Source organism: Crinia signifera, chromosome 5 (genome assembly GCF_055691185.1).
Source record: "Crinia signifera chromosome 5, ASM5569118v1, whole genome shotgun sequence".
NCBI lineage: Eukaryota > Metazoa > Chordata > Amphibia > Anura > Myobatrachidae > Crinia > Crinia signifera.
Window position 1 is genome coordinate 102,286,930 of NC_139221.1, and position 10,743 is coordinate 102,297,672.

The 10,743-nt window shown below is 63.7% G+C and overlaps 1 long non-coding RNA gene across 1 annotated transcript; it reads left to right on the top strand.

Moving 5' to 3' along the window:
• Positions 1–1,141: 1,141 nt before the first annotated feature.
• LOC146079515 (uncharacterized) lies at positions 1,142–9,154 on the top strand. Its single transcript, XR_014474581.1, has 3 exons — positions 1,142–1,277; positions 3,072–3,235; positions 8,425–9,154. It is a non-coding gene; the product is annotated as an uncharacterized LOC146079515 (long non-coding RNA).
• The last annotated feature ends 1,589 nt before the right edge of the window (positions 9,155–10,743 follow it).

Sequence of the window (10,743 nt, forward strand, 5' to 3'; positions counted from 1 at the left end):
CTGGGACAATATCTACCTAATAAAACAAACCCCAAGTCTCAATTGTTCCCCTACCCCGAGTTATGCCTTCCCAAAAAAACCCTCATAGACTAACATGGGTGACAAAGTGTCATTTCGCGAGTGTCAGAAAAAAACTGGCAGTTGGAAGTTTAGATCGCTCCCAATTGCTCATTTTTTTATATTTCGCCCTGAAATTTGGCACGCAGCACCGGTTGACGATTCTACGCGTACATGCCAAATTTCAGCTCAGTACGCCCAGTCACTTTTGAGGTGCAGTCCCTCAAACACCATGCCCCCATCCGAAAAGTTCCCTATGGGAAAAATCCGTTCGTTGGATTCAGCCTTAATATAAGGGCACTACCGTGCCCTTATAATATACAGGGCTATTTTTCAGCAGGCTCCAGCAGGAACTGAGGCCCTTATTCTAGTTCACTCTTTCTGACAAAATATTTCTTAGATAGACAAAACCATGTGCACTGCAGGTGAGGCAGGTGAAAAACCCCACCCAAATCTAATAATCTCTGCACAAGTAACACCTGCCTCACCTGCAGTGCACATGGTTTTGTCCATCTAAGAAATATTTTGTCAGAAAGAGTGAACTAGAATAAGGGCCTCAGTTCCTGCTGGAGCCTACTGAAAAATAGCCTTGTATATATATTATAAGGGCACGGTAGTGCCCTTATATTAAGGCTGAATCCAACGAACGGATTTTTCCCATAGGGAACTTTTCGGATGGGGGCATGGTGTTTGAGGGACTGCACCTCAAAAGTGACTGGGCGTACTGAGCTAAAATTTGGCATGTACGCGTAGAATCGTCAACCGGTGCTGCGTGCCAAATTTCAGGTCGAAATATTAAAAAATGACCAATTGGGAGCGATCTAAACTTCCAACTGTCAGTTTTTTTCTGACACTTGAGAAATGACACTTTGTCACCCATGTTAGTCTATGAGGGTTTTTTTGGGAAGGCATAACTCGGGGTAGGGGAACAATTGAGACTTGGGGTTTGTTTTATTAGGTAGATATTGTCCCAGTGGAGTGCCTTTTGGGTTGAGGATTTTCAGATAGGTACAGTTTTTTTATAATTTAGTGAAACATGCCCCATTATAGAGATAGGAGCTCCAACTTGTTGCGCATGCGCAGTCCCGCCACTAGGGGGAGTCCTCAGATTGGCTTCACTTCAGTGTACCAAGATGGCCGACGGTGAAGCTAGTGTGAAGTGCTGCGGCCAGAGCCTCCTGCAGGTCCCCTCCATAAACTTCTGCCTGGCCAGCGTTGAGGTACTGGGTGGGGGGAGAGTGAGTGGGGGGCGCTGGCAGCTTATTCATGGGGTGAGTGAGTGAGTGGGGGGCGCTGGGAGCGAGGGGGAGTGTGGCTGTCTGTCCTGCTGCTGACATCCATGCGCTGCAGCCTCAGTGTGCACGCCTCGTTATTAATACTAAACTATCTCTGTATGTATGCTCTCCCTGTCCTGTCACCCTGCAGCAGAGAGTGACAGTGTGATTTCAGCTGCAGGGTGACAGGACAGGGAGAGCGTACATACAGAGATCTTCAGTGCAGACACTCACAGCGTATTGTTCAATTGTTGTATTAATCTAGCCAGCAGCTGCTGCTGCCTCCAGAAGCACCCGGTGTATGTAGCAAGTCCTCTTGTGGCCACCCCACCCCACCCCACCCCACCCCACGGTGAGTGCCTGCCCCACCCCACCCCATTCTGAGTGTCAGCCGTAGTAGATCTCTGTATGTCCACTCTCCCTGTCCTGTCACCCTGCAGCAGAGAGCGGCTGTGTGCTTTCAGCTGCAGGGTGACAGGACAGGGAGAGCGTACATACAGAGATCCATACATACCTCCCAACTTTTAAGTCCTTAGAAGAGGGACACAGGCCGTAAAATAGGGGGCGTGGCTACCTGAAAGGGGGCGTGCCCTATATTCACGTCTGCCTGCAAGACAACGCCCCCATTTTGACGCTGTGGGGGTTGGGATGGCCATCATTGCCATTGCCATCGATGGTTGCCATCGATGGCAATTCTGCAACTGACCATCGATAGTCCTAAACTATGCAATGGATGACCATCGATATTTTTACATATCGATGGTCATCCATTGTGTTTGATTGGCATGTGGGCCAATCAAAACACGGAGGCGGAGCTTCATGGGTGTCAGGGGCGGAGCTAAGCTCAGTGTCCTGGCACTATGAAAAAAAAAAAAGCAAAACATTGTTTTGCTGTTCCATTGATGGTACTCTGCCCCCCCCAGTGCCCCCATGTGTACGCTGCCACCCCCCAGTGCCCCCATGTGTACGCTGTCCCCCCAGTGCCCCTTCGTGTGTACCCAGTCCTCCCCAGTGCCCCCCGTGTGTACGCTGTCCTCCCCAGTGCCCCCCATGTGTACGCTGTCCTCCCCAGTGCCCCCCATGTGTACGCTGTGCCCCCCGTGTGTACGCTGCCCCCCAGTGCCCCCCGTATGTACGCTGTGCTCCCCCCGTGTGTACGCTGTGCTCCCCCCGTGTGTACGCTGTCCCACCCCCAGTGCCCCCGTGTGTACGCTGTCCCACCCCCAGTGCCCCCGTGTGTACGCTGCCCCCCCCAGTGCCCCCGTGTGTACGCTGTGCTCCCCGTATGTACGCTGTGCTCCCCCGTGTGTACGCTATGCTCCCCGTATGTACGCTGTAGTGCTCCCCCGTGTGTACGCTATGCTCCCCGTATGTACGCTGTGCTCCCCCGTGTGTACGCTATGCTCCCCGTATGTACGCTGTGCTCCCCCGTATGTACGCTGTGCTCCCCCGTGTGTACGCTATGCTCCCCGTATGTACGTTGTGCTCCCCCGTGTGTACGCTGTGCTCCCCCGTGTGTACGCTGTGCTTCCCCCCGTGTGTACGCTGTGCTTCCCCCCGTGTGTACGCTGTGCTTCCCCCGTGTGTACGATGTGCTTCCCACCCCGTGTGTACGCTGTGCTCCCCCCCGTGTGTACGCTGTGCCCCCCCAGTGCCCCCCGTGTGTACGCTGTCCCGCCCCCATGTGTACGCTGCCCCCCGTGTGTACGCATTGTTATTGTTATTATATTTCCTGCACAGACTCTGTCCTCCCCATGCTGCCGCCGGGACTCGTCGGGACCAGGATAAGGCTCTTCCACAGCCTGCGGCCTAACAATCTGGTGAAGCACCGGCCTTGAGTTGCCTCCGCCACCCGGAAGACAGAAAGCAGCCACCCGGGCCATCAGAGGAGCAGCTGCACCCAGGTAAATCCATCCACCCACTGTCCCTGTGTGTACCCTGTCCCCCATCCCCACCATACCTGTGTGTACCCTGTCCCCCCAACTGTCCCCCACACCAGAATCCCTGTGCATACCCTGTCCCCCCCACTGTCCCTGCATGTACCCTGCCCCCCCAGTGCCCGCCGTGTGTACGCTGCCCCCCAGTGCCCGCCGTGTGTACGCTGCCCCCCTAGTGCCCGCTGCCCCCCAGTGCCCCCGTGTGTATGCTGCCCCCCTACAGTGCCCAGAGCCCCCTGTGTGTATGCTGTCCCCCCCCGTGTCGCGGTGTGTACGTTGTCCCCCCACCCCAGTGCCCCCGTGTGTACGCTGCCCCCCCAGTGCCCCCATGTGTACGCTGCCCCCCAGTGTCCCTATGTGTACGCTGTCCCCCCCAGTGCCCCGTGTGTATGCTGTTGTCCCCCCAGTGCCCCCGTGTGTATGCTGTGCCCCCCCATTTGTCTACGCTGTGCCCCCGTGTGTATGCTGTCCCCCCCAGTCCCCCCTGTGTGTACGCTGCCCCCCCAGTGCCGCCGTGTGTACGCTGTCCCCCAGTGCCCCCCCATGTGTACGCTGTGCCCCCCGTGTGTACGCTGTCCCCTTCAGTGCCCCCCGTGTGTACACTGTCCCCCCTGTCCCTGTATGTACCCTGTTCCCCCCCAGTGCCTGCCGTGTGTACGCTGTCCCCCCCCCCCAGTGCCCACCAATTGTATGCTGCCCCCCCCCATTGCCCCCGTGTGTATGCTGTCCCCCCACAGTGCCCCCCGTGTATGCTGTCCCCCCCAGTGCCCCCATGTGTATGCTGTTGTCCCCCCAGTGCCCCGTGTGTACGCTGTGCCCCCCCATTTGTGTACGCTGTCCCCCCCAGTGCTACCCGTGTGTACGCCGTCCCCCCAGTGCCCCCCCGTGTGTACGCTGTCCCCTTCAGTGCCCCCCGTGTGTACGCTGTGTCCCGATGTCCCTGTATGTACCCTGTCACCCCCCCCCAGTGCCCGCTGTGTGTATGCTGTTCCCCCCACTGCCCGCCGTTTGTATGCTTCCCCCCCCAGTGCCTGTATGTACCCTGTCACCCCCCCCAGTGCCCCCCCCCGTGTGTACGCTGTCCCCCCAGTGCCCCCCCGTGTGTTCGCTGTCCCCCCCAGTGCCCCCGTGTGTACACTGCCCCCCCCAGTGCACCCGTGTGTACGCTGTCCCCACCAGTGCCCCCCCATGTGAACTCTGCCCCCCAGTGCCCCCGGGTGTACGCTGTCCCCCCCAGTGCCCCCGCGTGTACGCTGTCCCCCCCAGTGCCCCCACGTGTACGCTGTCCCCCCCCAGTGCCCCCGCGTGTACGCTGTCCCCCCAGTGCCCCCGCGTGTACGCTGTCCCCCCCAGTGCTTCCCGTGTGTGTGTACGCTGTCCTCCCCCAGTGCCCCCGTGTTTACCCTGTGCCCCCCGTGTGTACGCTGTCTCCCCCCAGTGACCCCCGTGTGTACGCTGTCTCCCCCCAGTGCCCCCCCGTGTGTACGCTGTCCCCTTCAGTGCCCCCCGTGTGTACGCTGTGTCCCGATGTCCCTGTATGTACCCTGTCACCCCCCCCCAGTGCCCGCCGTGTGTATGCTGTTCCCCCCACTGCCCGCCGTTTGTATGCTTCCCCCCCCAGTGCCTGTATGTACCCTGTCACCCCCCCAGTGCCCCCCCCGTGTGTACGCTGTCCCCCCAGTGCCCCCCCGTGTGTTCGCTGTCCCCCCAGTGCCCCCGTGTGTACACTGCCCCCCCCCCAGTGCACCCGTGTGTACGCTGTCCCCACCAGTGCCCCCCCATGTGAACTCTGCCCCCCCAGTGCCCCCGGGTGTACGCTGTCCCCCCAGTGCCCCCCGCGTGTACGCTGTCCCCCCCAGTGCCCCCACGTGTACGCTGTCCCCCCCCAGTGCCCCCGCGTGTACGCTGTCCCCCCAGTGCCCCCGCGTGTACGCTGTCCCCCCAGTGCTTCCCGTGTGTGTGTACGCTGTCCTCCCCCAGTGCCCCCGTGTTTACCCTGTGCCCCCCGTGTGTACGCTGTCTCCCCCCAGTGACCCCCGTGTGTACGCTGTCTCCCCCCAGTGCCCCCCCCGTGTACACTGTCCCCCCAGTGCCCCCCGCGTGTATGCTGTTGCCCCTGTGTGTGTATGCTGTCTCCCCACCAGTGTGTACGCTGCCCCCCCAGTGTCCCCCATGTGTACGCTGTCCCCCTCCCAGTGCCCCCCGTGTGTACGCTGTCCCCCTCCCAGTGCCCCCCGTGTGTACGCTGTCCCCCTCCCAGTGCCCCCCGTGTGTACGTTGTCCCCCTCCAGTGCCCACCGTGTGTACGCTGTGCCCCCCCCGTGTATACGCTGTGTACCCCACCGGTGCCCCCATATGTAGGCTGTCGTCCCCCACTGTCGTGTATGCTGTGCCCCCCCATTTGTGTACGCTGTCCCCCCAGTGCCCCCCGTGTGTACGCTGTCCCCCCTAGTGCCCCCCATGTTTACGCTGTCCCCCCATTGCCCCCGTGTGTATGCTGTCCCCCCACAGTGCCCCCCGTGTGTATGCTGTCCCCCCCCAGTGCCCCCATGTGTATGCTGTTGTCCCCCCAGTGCCCCGTGTGTACGCTGTGCCCCCCCATTTGTGTACGCTGTCCCCCCCAGTTCCCCCCGTGTGTACGCTGTCCCCCCAGTGCCCCCCCGTGTGTTCGCTGTCCCCCCCAGTGCCCCCGTGTGTACGCTGTCCCCCCAGTTCCCCCCCATGTGTACGCTGTGTCCCCCGTGTGTATGCTGTCCCCTTCAGTGCCCCCCATGTGTACGCTGTGTCCCGATGTCCCTGTATGTACCCTGTCACCCCCCCCAGTGCCCGCTGTGTGTATGCTGTCCCCCCCAGTGCCCGCCGTTTGTACGCTGTCCCCCTCCCAGTGCCCCCCATGTGTACTCTGTCCACCACTGTACTGCAGCTGCACCCAGGTAAATCCGTCCCCCCACTGTCCCTGTGTTTACCCTGTCCCCCACCCCACTATCCCTGTGTGTGCCCTGTCCCCCCACTGTCCCTGTATGTACCCTGTCCCCCCAGTGCCCCCGTGTGTACACTGCCCCCCCCCAGTGCACCCGTGTGTACGCTGTCCCCACCAGTGCCCCCCCAGGTGAACGCTGCCCCCCCCAGTGCCCCCGCGTATGCGCTGTCCCCCCCAGTGCCCCCGCGTGTGCGCTGTCCCCCCCCCAGTGCCCCCGCGTGTGCGCTGTCCCCCCCAGTGCCCCCGCGTGTGCGCTGTCCCCCCCCAGTGCCCCCGCGTGTGCGATGTCCCCCCCAGTGCCCCCGCGTGTGCGCTGTCCCCCCCCAGTTCCCCCGCGTGTGCGCTGTCCCCCCCCAGTGCCCCCGCGTGTGCGCTGTCCCCCCCCAGTGCCCCCGCGTGTGCGCTGTCCCCCCCCAGTGCCCCCGCGTGTGCGCTGTCCCCCCGAGTGCCCCCGCGTGTGCGCTGTCCCCCCCAGTGCCCCCGCGTGTACGCTGTCCCCCCCAGTGCCCCCGCGTCCCCCCCAGTGCCCCCGCGTGTGCGCTGTCCCCCCCAGTGCCCCCGCGTGTGCGCTGTCCCCCCCCAGTGCCCCCGCGTGTACGCTGTCCCCCCCAGTGCCCCCGCGTGTACGCTGTCCCCCCCAGTGCCCCCGCGTGTACGCTGTCCCCCCCAGTGCCCCCGCGTGTACGCTGTCCCCCCCAGTGCCCCCGCGTGTACGCTGTCCCCCCAGTGCCCCCGCGTCCCCCCAGTGCCCCCGCGTGTACGCTGTCCCCCCCAGTGCTTCCCGTGTGTGTGTACTCTGTCCTCCCCCAGTGCACCCGTGTTTACCCTATGCCCCCCGTGTGTACGCTGTCTCCCCCCAGTGCCCCCCGTGTGTATGCTGTTGCCCCTGTGTGTGTGTATGCTGTCTCCCCACCAGTGTGTACGCTGTCCCCCGTGTGTATGCTGTCCCCCTCCCAGTGCCCCCCGTGTGTACGCTGTCCCCCTCCCAGTGCCCCCCGTGTGTACGCTGTCCCCCTTCCAGTGCCCCCCGTGTGTACGCTGTCCCCCTCCAGTGCCCCCCCGTGTGTACGCTGTGCCCCCCCCCCCGTGTATATGCTGTGTCCCCCACCGGTGCCCCCATATGTACGCTGTCGTCCCCCACAGTGCCCCGTGTATGCTGTGCCCCCCCCGTGTGTACGCTGTCCCCCCTAGTGCCCCCCATGTTTACGCTGTCCCCCCCGTGTGTACGCTGTCCCCCAGTGCCCCCCCATGTGTACGCTGTCCCCCAGTGCCCCCCCATGTGTACGCTGTCCCCCATTACCCCCGTGTGTACGCTGCCCCCCTCCCCCAGTGCCCCCCGTGTGTATGCTGACCCCCCCAGTGCCCCTGTGTGTACTCTGTCCCCCCAGTGCCCCCGTGTGTACCCTGTGCCCCATGTGTACGCTGTCTCCCCCCAGTGCCCCCCTGTGTGTATGCTGCCCCCCGTGTGTATGCTGCCCCCCAGTGCCCCCGAGTGTACGCTGTGCCCCCGTGTGTACGCTGCCTCCCCCAGTGCCCCCCGTGTATACGCTGTTCCCCCAGTGCCCCCCGTGTGCATGCAGCCCCCCAGTGCCCCCCGTGTGTACGCTGTCCCCCCAGTGCCCCCCGTGTGTACGCTGTGCCCCCGTGTGTACAATTTCTCCCCCCAGTGCCCCCCGTGTGATCGCTGTCCCGCCTAGTTACCCACCATGTGTACACTGTCCCCCCCCCAGTGTCTCCGTGTGTATGCTGTTGCCCCTGTGTGATTATGCTGTCCCTCGCCCAGTGCCCCCATGTGTCTACGCTGTGCCCCCTGTGTGTATGCTGCCCCCCCGTGCCACCCATGTGTACGCTGTCCGCCCCCCAGTGCCCCCGTGTGTGTACGCTGTCCCCTCAGTGCCCCCCGTATATGTACGCTGCTCCCCCGTATGTGTACACTGCCCCCCCCCCAGTGCTTCCCGTGTGTGTGTACGCTGTCCCCCTGGCATCCTACATTCTCTACCATCCAGCCAGGGGACATGGCCGCCCGCCCGCCCGCCAGCCAGCAGCTCCTATCCCCGGCATCTTACATCCCCTACCATCCAGGCCGGGGACGTGCTTGCCTGGCCGCCCGCCTGCAGCTCCTAAAGCTGAGCCCTTTATTATTATTGTTAATATTATTATTATATTTCCTGCCCAGACTCTGTCCTCCCCATGCTGCCGCCGGGACCAGGTTCAGGCGCTTCCACAGCCTGCGGCCTAACAATCTGGTGAAGCTCCGGCCTTGAGTTGCCTCCGCCTCCCGGAAGACAGAAAGCAGCCACCCGGGCCATCAGTGGAACAGCTGCACCCAGGTAAATCCATCCCCCCACTATCCCTGTGTGTGCCCTGTCCCCCATCCCCACTATCCCTGTGTGTACCCTGTCCCCCACACCACTATACCTGTGCATACCCTGTCCCCCCCACTGTCCCTGCATGTACCCTGCCCCCTCAGTGCCCGCCGTGTGTACGCTGCCCCCCCAGTGCCCGCCGTGTGTACGCTGCCCCCCCAATGCCCGCTGCCCCCCCAGTGCCCCCTGTGTGTATGCTGTCCCGTCCCAGTGTCCCCGTGTGTACGCTGTCCCCCCCACCCCAGTGCCCCGTGTGTACGCTGTCTTTCCCCCAGTGCCCCGGTGTGTATGCTGTCCCCCCACAGTGCCCCCCATGTGTATGCTGTCCCCCCCAGTGTCCCGTGTGTACGCTGCCCCCCCAGTGCCCCCGTGTGTACGCTGCCCCCACCAGTACCCGGTGCCCCCCGTGTGTACGCTGTCTTTCCCCCAGTGCCCCTGTGTGTATGCTGTCCCCCCACAGTGCCCCCCATGTGTATGCTGTCCCCCCCAGTGTCCCGTGTGTACGCTGCCCCCCCAGTGCCCCCGTGTGTACGCTGCCCCCACCAGTACCCAGTGCCCCCCGTGTGTACGCTGTCCCCCCCCAGTGCCCCCATGTGTACGCTGTCCCCTCCAGTGCCCTCGTGTGTACGCTGTCCCCTCCAGTGCCCTCGTGTGTACGCTGTCCCCTCCAGTGCCCTCGTGTGTACGCTGTCCCCTCCAGTGCCCTCGTGTGTACGCTGTCCCCCCCAGTGCCCTCGTGTGTACGCTGTCCCCCCCAGTGCCCTCGTGTGTACGCTGTCCCCCCCAGTGCCCTCGTGTGTACGCTGTCCCCCCCAGTGCCCCACGTGTGTACGCTGCCCCCCCAGTGCCCCACGTGTGTACGCTGTCCCCCCACAGTGCCCCCCATGTGTACGCTTGCCCCCCATGTGTACGCTGTCCCCCCACAGTGCCCCCCATGTGTACGCTGTCCCCCCACAGTGCCCCCCATGTGTACGCTGTCCCCCCCAGTGCCCCGTGTGTATGCTGTTGTCCCCCCCAGTGCCCCCATACGTGTGCCCCCCCATTTGTGTACGCTGTCCCCCCCAGTGCCCCCCATTTGTGTACGCTGTGCCCCCCGTGTGTACGCTGTCCCCCCCAGTGCCCCGTGTGTGCGCTGTCCCACCCAGTGCCCCCGTGTGTATGCTGTCCCCCCCAGTGCCCCCCCATGTGTACGCTGTGCCCCCCGTGTGTACGCTGTCCCCCCCAGTGCCCCCGTGTGTACGCTGTCCCCCCAGTGCCCCCGTGTGTACGCTGTCCCCCCCAGTGCCTCCGTGTGTACGCTGTCCCCCCCAGTGCCCCCGTGTGTACGCTGCCCCCCATGCCCCACGTGTGTACGCTGCCCCCCCAGTGCCCCACGTGTGTACGCTGCCCCCCCCAGTGCCCCACGTGTGTACGCTGCCCCCCCCAGTGCCCCACGTGTGTACGCTGCCCCCCCCAGTGCCCCACGTGTGTACGCTGTCCCCCCCCAGTGCCCCACGTGTGTACGCTGTCCCCCCACAGTGCCCCCGTGTGTACGCTGTCCCCCCACAGTGCCCCCCATGTGTGCGCTATCCCCCCACAGTGCCCCCCATGTGTACACTGTCCCCCCACAGTGCCCCCCATGTGTACGCTGTCCCCCCCAGTGCCCCGTGTGTATGCTGTTGTCCCCCCCAGTGCCCCCATGTGTACGTGTGCCCCCCCATTTGTGTACGCTGTCCCCCCCAGTGCCCCCCCATTTGTGTACGCTGTCCCCCCCAGTGCCCCCCGTGTGTACGCTGTCCCCCCCCAGTGCCCCCGTGTGTGCGCTGTCCCCCCCAGTGCCCCCCGTGTGTATGCTGTCCCCCCCAGTGCCTCGTGTGTACGCTGTACCCCCAGTGCCCCCCCATGTGTACGCTGTGCCCCCCGTGTGTACGCTTTTCCCCTCCAGTGCCCCCCGTGTGTACGCAGTCCCCCCAGTGCCCCCGTGTGTACGCTGTCCCCCCCAGTGCCCCCGTGTGCACGCTGTGCCCCCCAGTGCCCCTTGTGCATAAGCTGTGCCCCCCCTATGTGTATCCCATGTGTACATTGCCCTCCTTCAATTCCCTACAGTAAAGCTTCTACACTCTGGGTGCCATGCTCATTGCCAGGGGTTT